The sequence below is a fragment of the Podarcis gaigeae genome, assembly GCF_964106915.1.
Source record: "Podarcis gaigeae genome assembly, chromosome: 2".
NCBI classification, from domain to species: domain Eukaryota; kingdom Metazoa; phylum Chordata; class Lepidosauria; order Squamata; family Lacertidae; genus Podarcis; species Podarcis gaigeae.
Window position 1 is genome coordinate 17,335,228 of NC_139679.1, and position 13,357 is coordinate 17,348,584.

General features: G+C 47.8%; 1 long non-coding RNA gene across 1 annotated transcript; it reads right to left on the reverse strand.

Moving 5' to 3' along the window:
• Positions 1 to 214: 214 nt before the first annotated feature.
• LOC310839990 lies at positions 215 to 7,541 on the reverse strand. Its single transcript, XR_014561729.1, has 4 exons — positions 7,336 to 7,541; positions 6,367 to 6,448; positions 756 to 2,420; positions 215 to 718 (listed from the first exon to the last, which is right to left on the reverse strand). It is a non-coding gene; the product is annotated as an uncharacterized lncRNA (long non-coding RNA).
• Positions 7,542 to 13,357: the final 5,816 nt, after the last annotated feature.

Here is a 13,357-nt window from a genome sequence, read left to right on the forward strand (position 1 = left end):
TTATTTGGTCTGTCAGCAGTTCGAATCCCCGCAACGGGGTGAGCTCCCGTTGCTCGGTCCCTGCCCCTGCCAACCTAGCAGTTTGAAAGCACGTCAAAGTGCAAGTAGATAAATAGGTACCGCTCCGGCGGGAAGGTAAACGGCGTTTCTGTGCGCTGCTCTGGTTCGCCAGAAGCAGCTTAGTCATGCTGGCTTCCTCGGCCAATACCCTAAACATCGCTGGGGTGCCTGGCCCCAGCAGTTGCCTCAGGGTGCTGGTGCTGGGCTTGTCCAACAGGATTTGCTCAGAAAGCACTAAGGGCTGGGAGCAGTCAATACCTTCTGCCCAGGGTAGCAGCTGCAGCAGTGGTTGCAGGAATATCTGGGGAGGGGGCTTTGAAGTACTTCTGTGATGGCCTGGGATTCGGACTCGGAGGCTGAACCTGAGGAATCCCAGCCTGCACAGGATTCCCCGCCTCCAGAACCAGCTGAGCCGGGGCTGGGCCTTGAGCCTGAAGGGTCCTCACCTGCGCTGGATCCTCAGGTGCAGGCACCAGCTGAATCTGCTCTGGCTCCTGAGGTGATGGAGGACCCGCTGCCTGCAGGTGCTCCACTCTCAGCCCCGCCAGGGGAAGAGGAGGTTGCCTCTGGGTCTGGTAACCCTCCAGCCTCTCCTGAGCTGCAGAGGCTCAGGGCAGAGAGGCGGAGGGAACTAAGTTCCCGCAGGAGGAGTGCTCGCCTCCAGGCCAGGAGAGGCGAGTCACCTGTGGGGCCACCCTATGCCTCAGGGCAGATAAAAGCCAACCAGCCCAGTCCCAGGTTGCGGGAGCAACATTGTTGGTAGCCTGTTCCTGCCTGCACCCTGTCCTGCTCTTCTGCCAGAGTTCCTGACCTCACCCGACTCCCTGCCTTGGACCCTGCTTCAGCTTTGACGGACAGCATCCATACTGCACCCTCAACTTTGGACTGGACTCAGACCTCGCCACACGGTTAACCCTTGGAACCAGCACAACTTCTGCCTACGCCCTTCCCCAGAACCTGCCTTGCCATCACACCTCTGAGCTCAAGCAAAGCTAGGAGCCATGGCAGTTGGACACCAGCCCACATTTACTTGCTACTATTGAAAGCACCCATATTCTGAAGACAGATGGCTGAGAAGCTCACAATTTGTTTAATCTCAGGGATTCTCTTAGGTCAGCAGGATAACAAGATTCCGAAAGTATCTTCTCCAGAGCCTTTGTGGGACCCATCCAAATGACAGCAATGGATCGTCACAATATAAATCTGATTTTCTGAACAGCTTTGTGAACCGTTCCGGTTGAAAAGCAGTATACAATTATTATATTATAAAATAAATATGTATAAAAAGAGTGAGGTCATTCCTGTAAGTTTGAGAAGGATTATTACCCCCATTGGGCAGATGGAGATATTAGTTTGCCTAAGGCAATCCACAGAGCTTATAGCTCAGGGGAGATTTGAACAAGGAGTGTTCCCAGTTTGTCTCCCTCTCCCTCCCTCTCAATCTCTCTTTCTCTATAAAATACTAGAGTGCAGCATCTGTTATCAGCATATTTTGCTGATTTAATGGAATTTTAACTGGATACTTTACATTAAGTTTGAAATCTATTCTGGCTAGCCCCAAGTGTTTGGAATAAGATGAGTGATAAATGACTATTACATATTAAAATATGATTACTCCTAGTCTAAATGTGCCCAAGCGCAGTAACTATCGCTGTAAAGAGGCAGCTGAATCCGGCAAAGAGGTTTTGAATCTCTGTTAGAGCATTCTGGAATCCCTTCCATTTACAGACTCCAAGCCAGGAATTTTGGAAAACTTTCCATGCAGCCCAGACTAGAAGCTTAAGAAGCCAGAATAAACTAGGAGGTCTGCCAGAGTCCAGAAGGTTCCACGATGAATTGGCACGGTCCTTTTACCTACCACAAGGGGGCACCGAGCATCCCTCACCCCCCCAAAAAGGGGCAGTTTAGGACAGGGACGCTTGCAGCATCTGTTTGGCTGCATTGTCTCTTGCAATGGTCCTTTGACGCTCACAAATACTTGTGACGTTGAAATCTGACCACAGTTTCCCCTTCAGGCCAAGTGGGCGTTGCAAAGAGGCCACAGAGACTGGCATCCGGGCAAAGATAACTCCTTCTTAGCTTCACATGAGAAAAGAAAAAAAAGTCACAAGAGATCTAATGGTCCATCTACTTGGGCATTAATCGGACCCCCCAATGGTGGCTTCAGACCTGCAGATTTCAGAAGACCGGTGCGCAAGTTAATTCATAGGCATCTCCCGTGCTCATTTTGCAAACGTTAAGCTACAGAAGGCACGATGTTTTTGCATACTTTGAGGGTTAAGAAGAATTCAGCTGCCCTGCAGATTTCCAATTAGGATGCAGCAGCAGGCTCGAGTGAGGCTCACTTTGGGATTCCTCAGCTGTGGAAGGAAAGCAGAGAGGTTTCTGCTTTTTACCTCAAGGTTTACCCTTCTCTCTCCCACATCTCCTTGCTCAATCCCGCAGGCAAGAATATCACAGGAGGGGTGGTGGCAGTGGAGGTCAGCACACTGCCGAAGCCCATGAGTTGCAAGCCAGCAAAGTCCCTGGTTCGAGTCTCTGCCATGAACACACTGGGTGGTCTTTAAGGCAAGCCGTTATTATCTTAGCCTCAAGATGAAACTAGCTGTGATGGTGGTAGACCCATTTATTTAAACCTATAGCTTGTTGACCATGGGGAGGGATTTTAGCAAAGCAGCGGAGCACATGTTTTTATACAGAAAGTCGCTCAATCTCTGGTGTCTCCAGCGGAAAGAGGAAAAAACCAAGTGAAGGTGATGTGGCAGGGGGTGGGGGTGGGGAACAATTCCTCCTGAAGCCCTAGAGAGAAGGATTGCCAGTCAGAGTAGACAATATTAGGCTTGATGGATAACTAATTTCACCTGGTATAAGGTGCTTTCCTATGTTCCCAAGCCAGCTCTGTCCCAATCATATATAAATAGGGAGCAGGTCTCCAATTGTAAGAGCTACAGGGTTGCTGAACACTCCTCCGTCTAGTACAGGAGCTGCCAACACTGTGCTCGCCAGAACCTCCTTTGGTGTACGCAGAAGGTATCAGTAAATATCCCCTGAAAATTCCATAGTGCTTGAGAGACTCATCCTGCTCAACTCATGCTTGGCCTTGCTACAGGCTCCTCCAGTCAGTGGCATAGTGTTAAGTTGAGGGTGAACATATCAGACGACACAGCGATTCTTCAGACAGCTCTTGTTTACTCACAGGCCAGAACAGAACTGAACTGAAGGGTTCAACCAACCTGCTTATATAGAGCTCAGATACAAAGCAACAGTAACCACTTTCTGTAACTATCCAATCACTGAACTTTACTTATTTGCATATGCGGACCTGAGTGAAAACTATCTACAGTATCCCCCTGCTGGCCCAGGGTGAGAACTTCAGTACATAGTGTTGTGTATTGAGTCAAAGGATTTTATATCTGTATTATTATTGTCTGTATTGCATTAGGGTAAAGTAACTGCCTTTTGGTTCCAGAGGGTACAGCTACTATTGGTTCATTTAAGCTGCTGTATTTGGATCCTCTGTCTTATTGGTTTCCTCCAAAAGGCAGGATTGTGATTGCCTGATATTGTTCCCTCCAAAATGTATCCTTTCTAGCTTGTTCCCTGTCCCTATAAATGTAGCTCTCCCCTCCTCAAGTCTCAGTCTTGTTTGCTTTAATAAAGAAGTGTTACTAGAGAACTGTCTCCAGCATATTATGTCAAGAGAGCTGAAATCACAAACCCCACGTCACAACACATAGCACATAGCACATAGCTTGGGGGGGCAGGGGGCCATGGCCCTAGGCTCAAATTTCTGAGGGGGTGCAACCTGGTGGGGGCACCTTCTTTCTGCTTGTGGATGGTGAAGGGATGCCGACACCCGCATCCTGCCCCTGGGTTGGCAGAGAAAAAGAGAGGGAGGGGTAGGGTGGTGCCATTGCTGCTACCCACTGAGGAGGAAGGGAGGAAGAGGAAGGTGGGAAAGTACTTCTGGAGCCACGTGCATTGCCCAGAGCGCCTCACTGCAAGGCAGGAGGACGAGGCGGCACAGCAGCATCCCTGGCTTCACGTTTCTCTGCCTTATGTCTGCGCCTAAGTTGGAGCTAGTTTGCTGGAAGAGACTCCCTTGATTAGATGCTGGACGGCAAAGGGACTGACTGCTGCTCAGTCCACCCCGGGCAGCAGCAACCCATGCTACGCCCCTGCCTACAGCAGACATTTTGTGTTATGGTACATCTCCACTGTCTCAAATTCCAAATATGCCCACTGGCCACTAAAGGCTGGTGACTTCTGCTCAGACAGATCACTTCCCTACAATCAATTGCTTCTCCTGCCCCTAAACTCCAATTTATTTGGGTTCCATTACCAAAAAATGAGCCCAGCTGAGAGAGAAATGCCCAGGGATACAGACTGTGGGGAAGAAAGCTATTTCAGTTTACCTGCATATTTTTTTGTTCATTAAATCAACCCCAGGCATGGACACATGGCTGAAATTACCTTCTGGGTGCAGGTATCGCTAGGAAATCTGAAGTGGGACAACAGGTAGGACTATGCTCATATTTGCCTCCACTTATGCTCTTCTATTTTATACGTACACAAAGCAAATATTGCAAAGGCACTGTTGTCTCCAGAGTACTCTCTATCCTTCTCTTTCTCTCAGTTCCAAAGGAAGCCAAACTTAGGATGGGGGAGATATTCCATTCAGTTTGCACTTAAATGATGAGGCTATGCAGGGCTTTTGTTCAGCCAGAACTCAGTTTGGGCACCTCTCAGGGGGGCACCTTTGTTATTACAGTGGTACCTCGGGTTACATACGCTTCAGGTTACAGACTCCGCTAACCCAGAAATAGTGCTTCAGGTTACAAACTTTGCTTCAGGATGAGAACAGAAATTGTGCTCCGGCGGCCCGGCGGCAGCAGGAGGCCCCATTAGCTAAAGTGGTGCTTCAGGTTAAGAACAGTTTCAGGTTAAGTACGGACCTCCGGAATGAATTAAGTACTTAACCCGAGGTACCACTGTATAAGAGAACGAGGTGCACATGGTGAGTTCCAGCACCTCTTTTTCTAGGAAAATAGCACCACGGCTACCTAATGTTCCCTTTCTGAAACAATATGCAAAATATGAAGCGTGGCCATCCCTCATAATAAGCACTTCTCTGTATTTTGAAATGCCATTCTCTAGCCAAGTGTACAGAAATGTGTGCATTTTCAAAAAATATGTACAGTACAGTAGGCAAAATTGCCTACGGGCATGTGTGTATTAGTATAAATTTGTACTAAAATGCTCGTCAGTACTTTAAACAAAAATGTCAAACTGATATGGAAATGTAGAGAACGGAAGTTAAAATGGGAAATATGAGAAACTGAGAGAAAATGACATTGACAGATTCACTCATCCGTACACCAAACAAAGGTCATCCTGGCCTAGAACTTCTCACTGGTCAGGGTAGTGAGCCACAGGCAGTGTTGTATTCTGGCCTCCATTTAGTCTCTTGGTAGAGCGGATGGGATGGCTACTTTTTACTGGCACATCTGCCTCTGAGCTCAGCCTCCAGCAAAGGTTTCCTTAGAGCTGCTCCACCTCCTTCTCTTTCCCCCAAACTCTTGTTCACGGGTAGGCAAACTAAGGCCCGGGGGCCAGATCCGGCCCAATCACCTTCTAAATCCGACCTGCGGACGGTCTGGGAATCAGCGTGTTTTTACATGAGCAGAATGTGTCCTTTTATTTAAAATGCATCTCTGGGTTATTTGTAGGGCCTGCCTGGTGTTTTTACATGAGTAGAATGTGTCCTTTTATTTAAAAGGCATCTCTGGGTTATTTGTGGGGCATAGGAATTCATTCATTTTTTTCCCCTTCAAAATATAGTCCGGCCCCCCACAAGGTCTGAGGGACAGTGGACCGGCCCCCTGCTGAAAAAAGTTTGCTGATTCTTGTTAGACTGAGCAGAAGAGCTTCATGGCAAGGAGGGGTGGGCGGTGGGGACTGATTCGTCTTTTTTTTTTTTTTTAATAGCAGCAGATATTGCAGCAAGCTGGGTCCATTGCCGGGAGCCTCCCAGGTAATGAATGGGTAATAGGATTACCTGGGAGATCCCAGGGGGCTGCTGCCACCTGCAGAAACTCCATCTGTTTATATTTGTTAGTCTTTCAGTCCTGACAGGGCCGAGGTCATTGGAGGGGCCTGACCCAATCAACAATCAACACAAAGGGAGATGGGTTTCATATTTCAGATGTGGCCTGAGGCATTGGACTCCCTGCCTCCACCAGTGAAGTGGGACAGGGGGAGATGATGAGAGAAAGATGGATTTGATCGGCCTCCAAAGCACCGTACCTAGTGGAGTAATGTTGACTTGAGGTGTGTGTTGGAGGGTAGACAGCTTCCTCTTTGGCTATCCAGTCAATGTGGAGTTTGTCTTGGTAGAATTTGTTTATTTTAGTTCATTAGCTCTCCCCAACATTTCTCCGATGAAAATAGGGATGTCTTATTATACCCTCACCCATCTGACTGGATTGCCCCAGGCACTCTGGGCAGCTTCCAACATATATAAAAGGTAAAGGTACCCCTGCCCTTACGGGCCAGTCTTGACAGACTCTGGGGTTGTGCGCCCATCTCACTCAAGAGGCCAGGGGCCAGCGCTGTCCGGAGACACTTCCGGGTCACGTGGCCAGCGTGACATCGCTGCTCTGGCGAGCCAGAGCCGCACACGGAAACGCCGTTTACCTTCCCGCTGGTAAGCGGTCCCTATTTATCTACTTGCACCCGGAGGCGCTTTCGAACTGCTAGGTTGGCAGGCGCTGGGACCGAGCAGCGGGAACGCACCCCGCCGCAGGGATTCGAACCGCCGACCTTTCGATCGGCAAGTCCTAGGCGCTGAGGCTTTAACCCACAGCGCCACCTGCGTCCCTTCCAACATATATAAAACATAATAAAACATTAAACTTTTTTTTTTAACAAAAAAGTTCGCTATACAGGGCTGCCTTCGAATGTCTTCTTAAGGTCGCAAAGCTACTTATCTGCTTGGCTCGGGGGTCGCGTAACTCCATACCCTCCAACATTTCTATGATAAGAGGGACGTACTAAGGAAAAGCGGGACATTCCGTGATCAAATAAAAAACCGGGATGGCTTCTGTAAATCTGGGACTGTCCCTGGGAAATAGGGGAGTCTGCATTCTCAAGCTTCTACTTTCCACAAGTCTATGCCGGAGTGCCATTTGCAGGTTTCAGTAGAGTGAATTGGGCTGAGGGAGTCCTTTCAGAAGGAAGGCTGCCAGACACATAACAATGATGTCAAAAATATACTTTGTAGAAACGCCATCCTCCATCCCTGAACTGCAGCAGTCTTAAGTGAGGAGGTTCTGGGTACAATAGCAGAGACAGATTAGTACACAAGGGCAAGGGAAGAAGTGATGGTCTTGTCCTGTCCATCCATTGTAGATTGTCCTGTGTGGGCTGGCTGAGGGCAGGTTGAGGTTGGTGGGGCAGCCCCTCCTTTGTCATAATGGACCAGTCTCCTCTAATGGTCACAAAGAGTTGCCTTGGGAACAGGGCAGAGCATCATAGAGATGCAGTGCTAGAGTGGCTCCCCCATCCACCTTGGATGGTTCTGGTCTGCAGGTGGTAGCTTTCAGGTGGAAATTTAAGGACAGCTTGACACTCCGTAAAATTTACATGCATGATAAGTAACCTGAGTCGATATATAATGAGTTGAAAAAAATGTTGAAATATACATTTGTTAAGAAACCAGAGGCTTTTCTCTTAGGAATTGTTGGTAATGAAATAAATAGAAAGGACCACAAGCTTTTCCAATATGCAGTAACAGCGGCAAGAATATTACTGGCCCAGAAATGGAAACAAGAACAAATACCAACGTTGGAGGAATGGAGAACGAAGCTGATGGACTATGCAGAACTTGATAAACTGACTGGGAAGATTAGATATCAACGAGATCAAAAATTCATCGAGGACTGGGGAAAATTAACAGAATACTGGGAATGTATAAGTGATAACGGAATAACGTTAGTGGCATTTAGAGAAGCTCTGTAACAGAATAAGAAATATTGTAAAAAAGCAAAATATAAGAGGGGGGGTAGGTATAAAGGCAATACTAAAATTTGGAAATGTGTATTTAAAGAAACTAGAATTTGAATGATTGGCAGAGAAGCCGAAGGAAGTCAAAAACCGAAAAGTTTAATAGAAATTGTAATGTGGTATGAATGTATGGAAAACCAATAAAATATAATTTATTGTCAGCAAAACAAAACAAAAAGATAAGTAACCTTTCAAAAATAATGTTAGTTGTTGGTCCAAATTATAAGACGATCACTGTTGATCATCCAAATGAGCCTTTGGGCAACCTGTTTCAAACCGGGCAGAAAACCTGGTTAGTCCTGAGATGAGACAGGCCCCCATGAACTGAACTTGCCAGTCCATACGCCTTCCAATTGTAACTTTAAGCCAAGATGCCTGTCCTCTCCAAACACATCAGAGCCACCTCCGCAGCCCTAACTGGATTAGATCATTCCCAGAAGCCAGCCCATTTTGTTCAGACCCCTTCTATAAACAGCTCACTTCAGACTTGCTTCATTTTTCCAAATCGAATTTATTTCAGGCACATTTGAAGTCATTGTGCCAGCTTGTGATTTCATTAGCCGGGCTCATGGCCTCCGGGTTGGAAAGGCCTGTCGGCTCGATGGAGATCTATAGTCCAATATCGGCCCAAGGAGCCATAAAGGCAGGTTCCCAGCAGAGAGATTATGTAGGGGGGGGGGACAATCTACTCCTGGCTTTTACGTTGTGTGTGATGGATTAGCATATAAATCTCCACATCACACCACACATCAGGAACAGGGGTGGTGGTGGTGGAAGCAGCTATCTCTTTCAGGCCAAGTTTTGAAACCCAGAGCGATTTTTGAGGCCGCCTGCCAGGTTCTCGCCCAACCAGGAAAAAGTCAGCATCAGATTCTGCGACAGTCTCCAAAGAGATCAGCTTGCAAAGAAGGAGATTATCACACTTGTCCTTGTGCATATCCTGTTACTGTGCTCCAGGAAGGATAAAACTCCAGAACAGCCTCTTTAGAATGCTTCCTGCATCTTACTCTTCTCTCTGGAACATCTTCCTTTGTTCCAACACGCAGTGAAAATACCCTCAGCATGAGCCTTGCAAGTCCTTTTGGCCACCAAAGTTAGGCTCAGCAACCAGCATTGTTGGGCACCTGTCAAAGCCCATGCATAGGCAAGGGCGCACTGCTGGCACTCCCTGTTCCTGCCACTGCTCCTCTCACCACTGCCACCTGCTGGCCTCTGGTCCAAAGAGTGTGTTTGAAATCTACTCGGAGTCGAGAGTGGATTTCATGCTCTTTCTTCAGCTCATAGTGGTGAGGAGGAATGGAAGTTCCCCCAGAATGTCTGCTTTATATACATCAACATCAACAATCTTTATTACGGTCCAGAGACCCAACAAAACAAAATCAATACACAGTTCATACAGCCTACCTCCAGGTGAATCAAGCATTTTGTTTAGAATATAGGGCTCATTTGTTCTTGCAACCACCGATAAAAACTTTGCCACTGCCAACGTTCTAGCTTTTGTCCGGTCTTCCAGTAGGAACCTGACATAGTGAGCCTCTGATTTTCCCAGGAAAGGCACCAGCAAGGGTAGTATCAGTTCAGCCCTGGTCTGCTCATACTTCACACAATGCAACAAAATATGATTTATGGAATCGATGTCTTGAGCACACAAGCAAAGTCTGTCCTGGTAGGGAATTCCTCTCAACCTACCATCCAGCACTGCAGAGGGGAAGACATTTAGTCTGGCTTTGGTGAAAAGCCTTCGATAGTTAGGTACTGTCAGGTTTTTGATGTAAGATGTTAACTCAAAGACATACCCATATTGAACTCCTGCTGCCAGCGGACTACAGACTGCGTGTGATCGAGATCGCAAGTCACTGTGTGCATTGTCCCATAATCTTTGCTTTAAAGCCTTTTGGGCGCCTTCATAGCCCAGGTAATACAGTTGGGGGGAGACAGACCAATAGAGGTGGCTTTTTAAGCCGTGGTTTTCTGCCATTTGCTGACAAATTCCTCATTGGTCAAATGTTTGTACAGACCCTTCCCTAGATTAAACACTGAACTCCTGAGCCAATGTTTTAGGGCAGCCCACCACACTCTAGCTGAAATTGGGCATTCACCAGCTTCCAACGGAAGTACGGAGTTGGGGACGCAGTTAGGTACCTGCAGCAGAGATCGTATAAATTTTGCCTGAAAGCCATCTAGCTTTGGCAGGTCCCCATTATGCCAGACATTTGCTGCATACAGGAGTGCTTTATATACATTATTTACACAATGGGTCCCATGTGATTGGCTAATTCCGGGATTCTCCTGTAGGCCAATCAGGTTGCGGATTCACTTCCACCTGGAGCTGGATTGGGTGCCTCCTGTGGACCAATCAGACTGCTGCATTCTGGACCCTATTGTTCTAGGACCAATCAGACTGCTGCATTCTGGACCCTATTGTTCTAGCACCAGACTGCTGCCTTTTGGATCCTATTCAACTCAGTACATAACAGCGTTCAAGCAAGAAAAGCAAGTGAGAAGAGGCAATGCCTGCCACCACACGGTCACTTGCCTGCCCTTTCCATCGGGGTGTCAGAGGAAGTAGCCAATGCTGGGTAGGAGGGGTGCCTACAAAGGGCATCTTGCCCTGATGCCCCACAAAAACCTGGAGCCAACTCTGCCAGCCAAGCCTTTTCTAGACTAACTACCACTGGGAAGATCCTTTCACCATGTTGTACATGTTGCCCAATGCAACAGGAGTGTTCGGTGCAGGAATCATGTCCATGGAGAGTCTTGAAGTTGTGATGAGAGGGCTGAGATTCAGCCATTGCCTACTTTCTGGTCAAAGGGGGACAAGCAGGAGACCAGATACACCAGTCCAACGGGTCATATCTCCCACTTCTTCTATGGAAGACCAATCTGTCAATGCGATCTCAGCCTCAGTGGCCTGGAGTTTTGATAAGCATCCCAGAATAAGGTCACCATATGTTCCACCATGCTCACCATGTGTTCACTGGTATTTGCTAAAAAAACCCCCAAAAAACTGTAGTGAGGAGAGACACACTTCTCCAAACAATTAGAGACATTGAGTGGATATCTACTAGGGGTTTGAAAGTAAATCTGCTGCACTGCCAGCTAAGCAATTGCCGCACAATGCCTAATGATAGGGCCGGCCCTGCTTTTTCAAGGATTGTTCCCCATGTTCAGACTGAAGCAGGAATTCAGATACCTTCAGAATTACCCTTATGGCATCTTTCACAAGTTTCTGAAAGGGCTTGTAAGCCCGACTCATCATGTTTCTGCACATGTATGAACAGTGTTAACAAAATCTGTGAGAAAAGCTATTTTAACTATCTAATCAGATAATCCATTTCCAGAAGCGCCTTTTGATACATTTCTCTGGAGACAGAGAATCACGTTTAAAGGGTTGAAAGTGTTTTGACAAGAGCCCTGGCTTCCCATGGTGTGTACACATACTTATTTCATTTTGACCCTCTGCTACCTCTGGCCAAACAGATTGGGCAGGTTTTTGAAACAATATAGAAACCTGCCCAACAAGTTTCAATAGAGGCAAAAGTGTAAGTGAGCAGGAACCTTTTCCCTTCCAAGCCCCTTTTCAGCTATTGGGAGGAAAAATGACTTTCGTCTCTAGGCTGGACTTCAATTTGACCCCAGAAGGAATATTATGCCTTGCTACCCAGGCTTGGGTACCTCTTGCATAGCCAAGCTCTTTGCTTGTCAGGATCCAGCCATGGAGACTTGACAGACATTGAAGCATCTAGACTAGAAGGAAGCAGGCGAGGCAGGAAAAAGCGAGTTGGGAGAAACTCGCCTGCGCTGATACAGCTTAATCAGCCATGTGCTGACCCACAACGTGAAGATGTGGGCCAGCTTCCCTGCAATGCCAGGGTTTTCTTAACTTTTTGGACTCATCTGTGCGCCAGGGAATGGAGCGGGGCGGGTGGGGGGGCGGGAGCAAGGGGGAAAGTTTGGTGCCAACTCACCACTCCACGCAGATCTTCTCTGCAGTTCAAACCACTTGCAGATGTGACAAGGAGAGAGGAGATGGGGGGAAGAAAAGCTTCAACATCTGGAAAAGTTTGGGGAAGGGACAAGCAGGGGCCTTAAAGGAGTGGGTCCTCATAAGCATGGAGCAGGAATGAGCCCTCTCCACCCAGCCCCTTCGCAGACTGTGAAATGGTTTCATTTTGGACACAGATGCACAGGCCCACCATCACTTGAATTACATTCCTGACTCTCTGAGACATCGGGCTGTCATTTTAGAACAGAGAGAAAGTACCTGTGGTCCTCTGTTAATGCACTCTAGCTTCCTTGTTGCCCCTTCTCCTCACTGTCCAATTCCACAGCAGTAATGTCACTGCTGGAACGCGGGTGGCACTGTGGGTTAAACCACAGAGCCTAGGACTTGCTGATCAGAAGGTCGGCGGTTCAAATCCCCACGATGGGGTGAGCTCCCGTTGCTCGGTCCCTGCTCCTGCCAACCTAGCAGTTCGAAAGCACGTCAAAGTGCAAGTAGATAAATAGGCACCGCTCCGGCGGGAAGGTAAACCGTCATGCTGGCCACATGATCTGGAAGCTGTACGCCGGCTCCCTCGGCCAATAAAGTGAGATGAGTGCCGTAACCCCAGAGTTGGCCACACCTGGACCTAATGGTCAGGGGTCCCTTTACCCTTTAATGTCACTGCTGGGAAGCTAGATCCACTGGGCCATCTCTCCCTGCCACCCACACCTCATCTGAGAGAGAGATGTCCTATACAGTAGTGAGCTATAGTGCTGGTCCAAGACATTTTGAGGCCTTGGATAGCACAGCAAACACAGTACAGTGGTACCTCGGGTTAAGAACTTAATTCATTCTGGAGGTCCATTCTTAACCTGAAACTGTTCTTAACCAGAGACACCACTTTAACTAATGGGGCCTTCCTCTGCCACTGCGCTGCCACACAATTTCTGTTTTTACCCTGAAGCAAAGTTCTTAACCCAAGGTACTATTTCTGGGTTAATGGAGTTTGTAACCTGAAGCGTCTGTAACCTGAAGCATCTGTAACCCGAGGTACCACTGTACCCCCAAGTCAAGCTGCACCATACTCCCACAAGCACCTCTTTAATAACTAATATGGTGCCACCATTTTATTGCAGCCTAAATCAGCTTCCCACTGCCTAATGGTAGGGTTGGCCCGAAGGTCTGTCTTGTCCTTGTATGGGGCAGTGGCAGCTCTCCCTCATCTTGGTGAGTGTCTTTTCTTGGCTA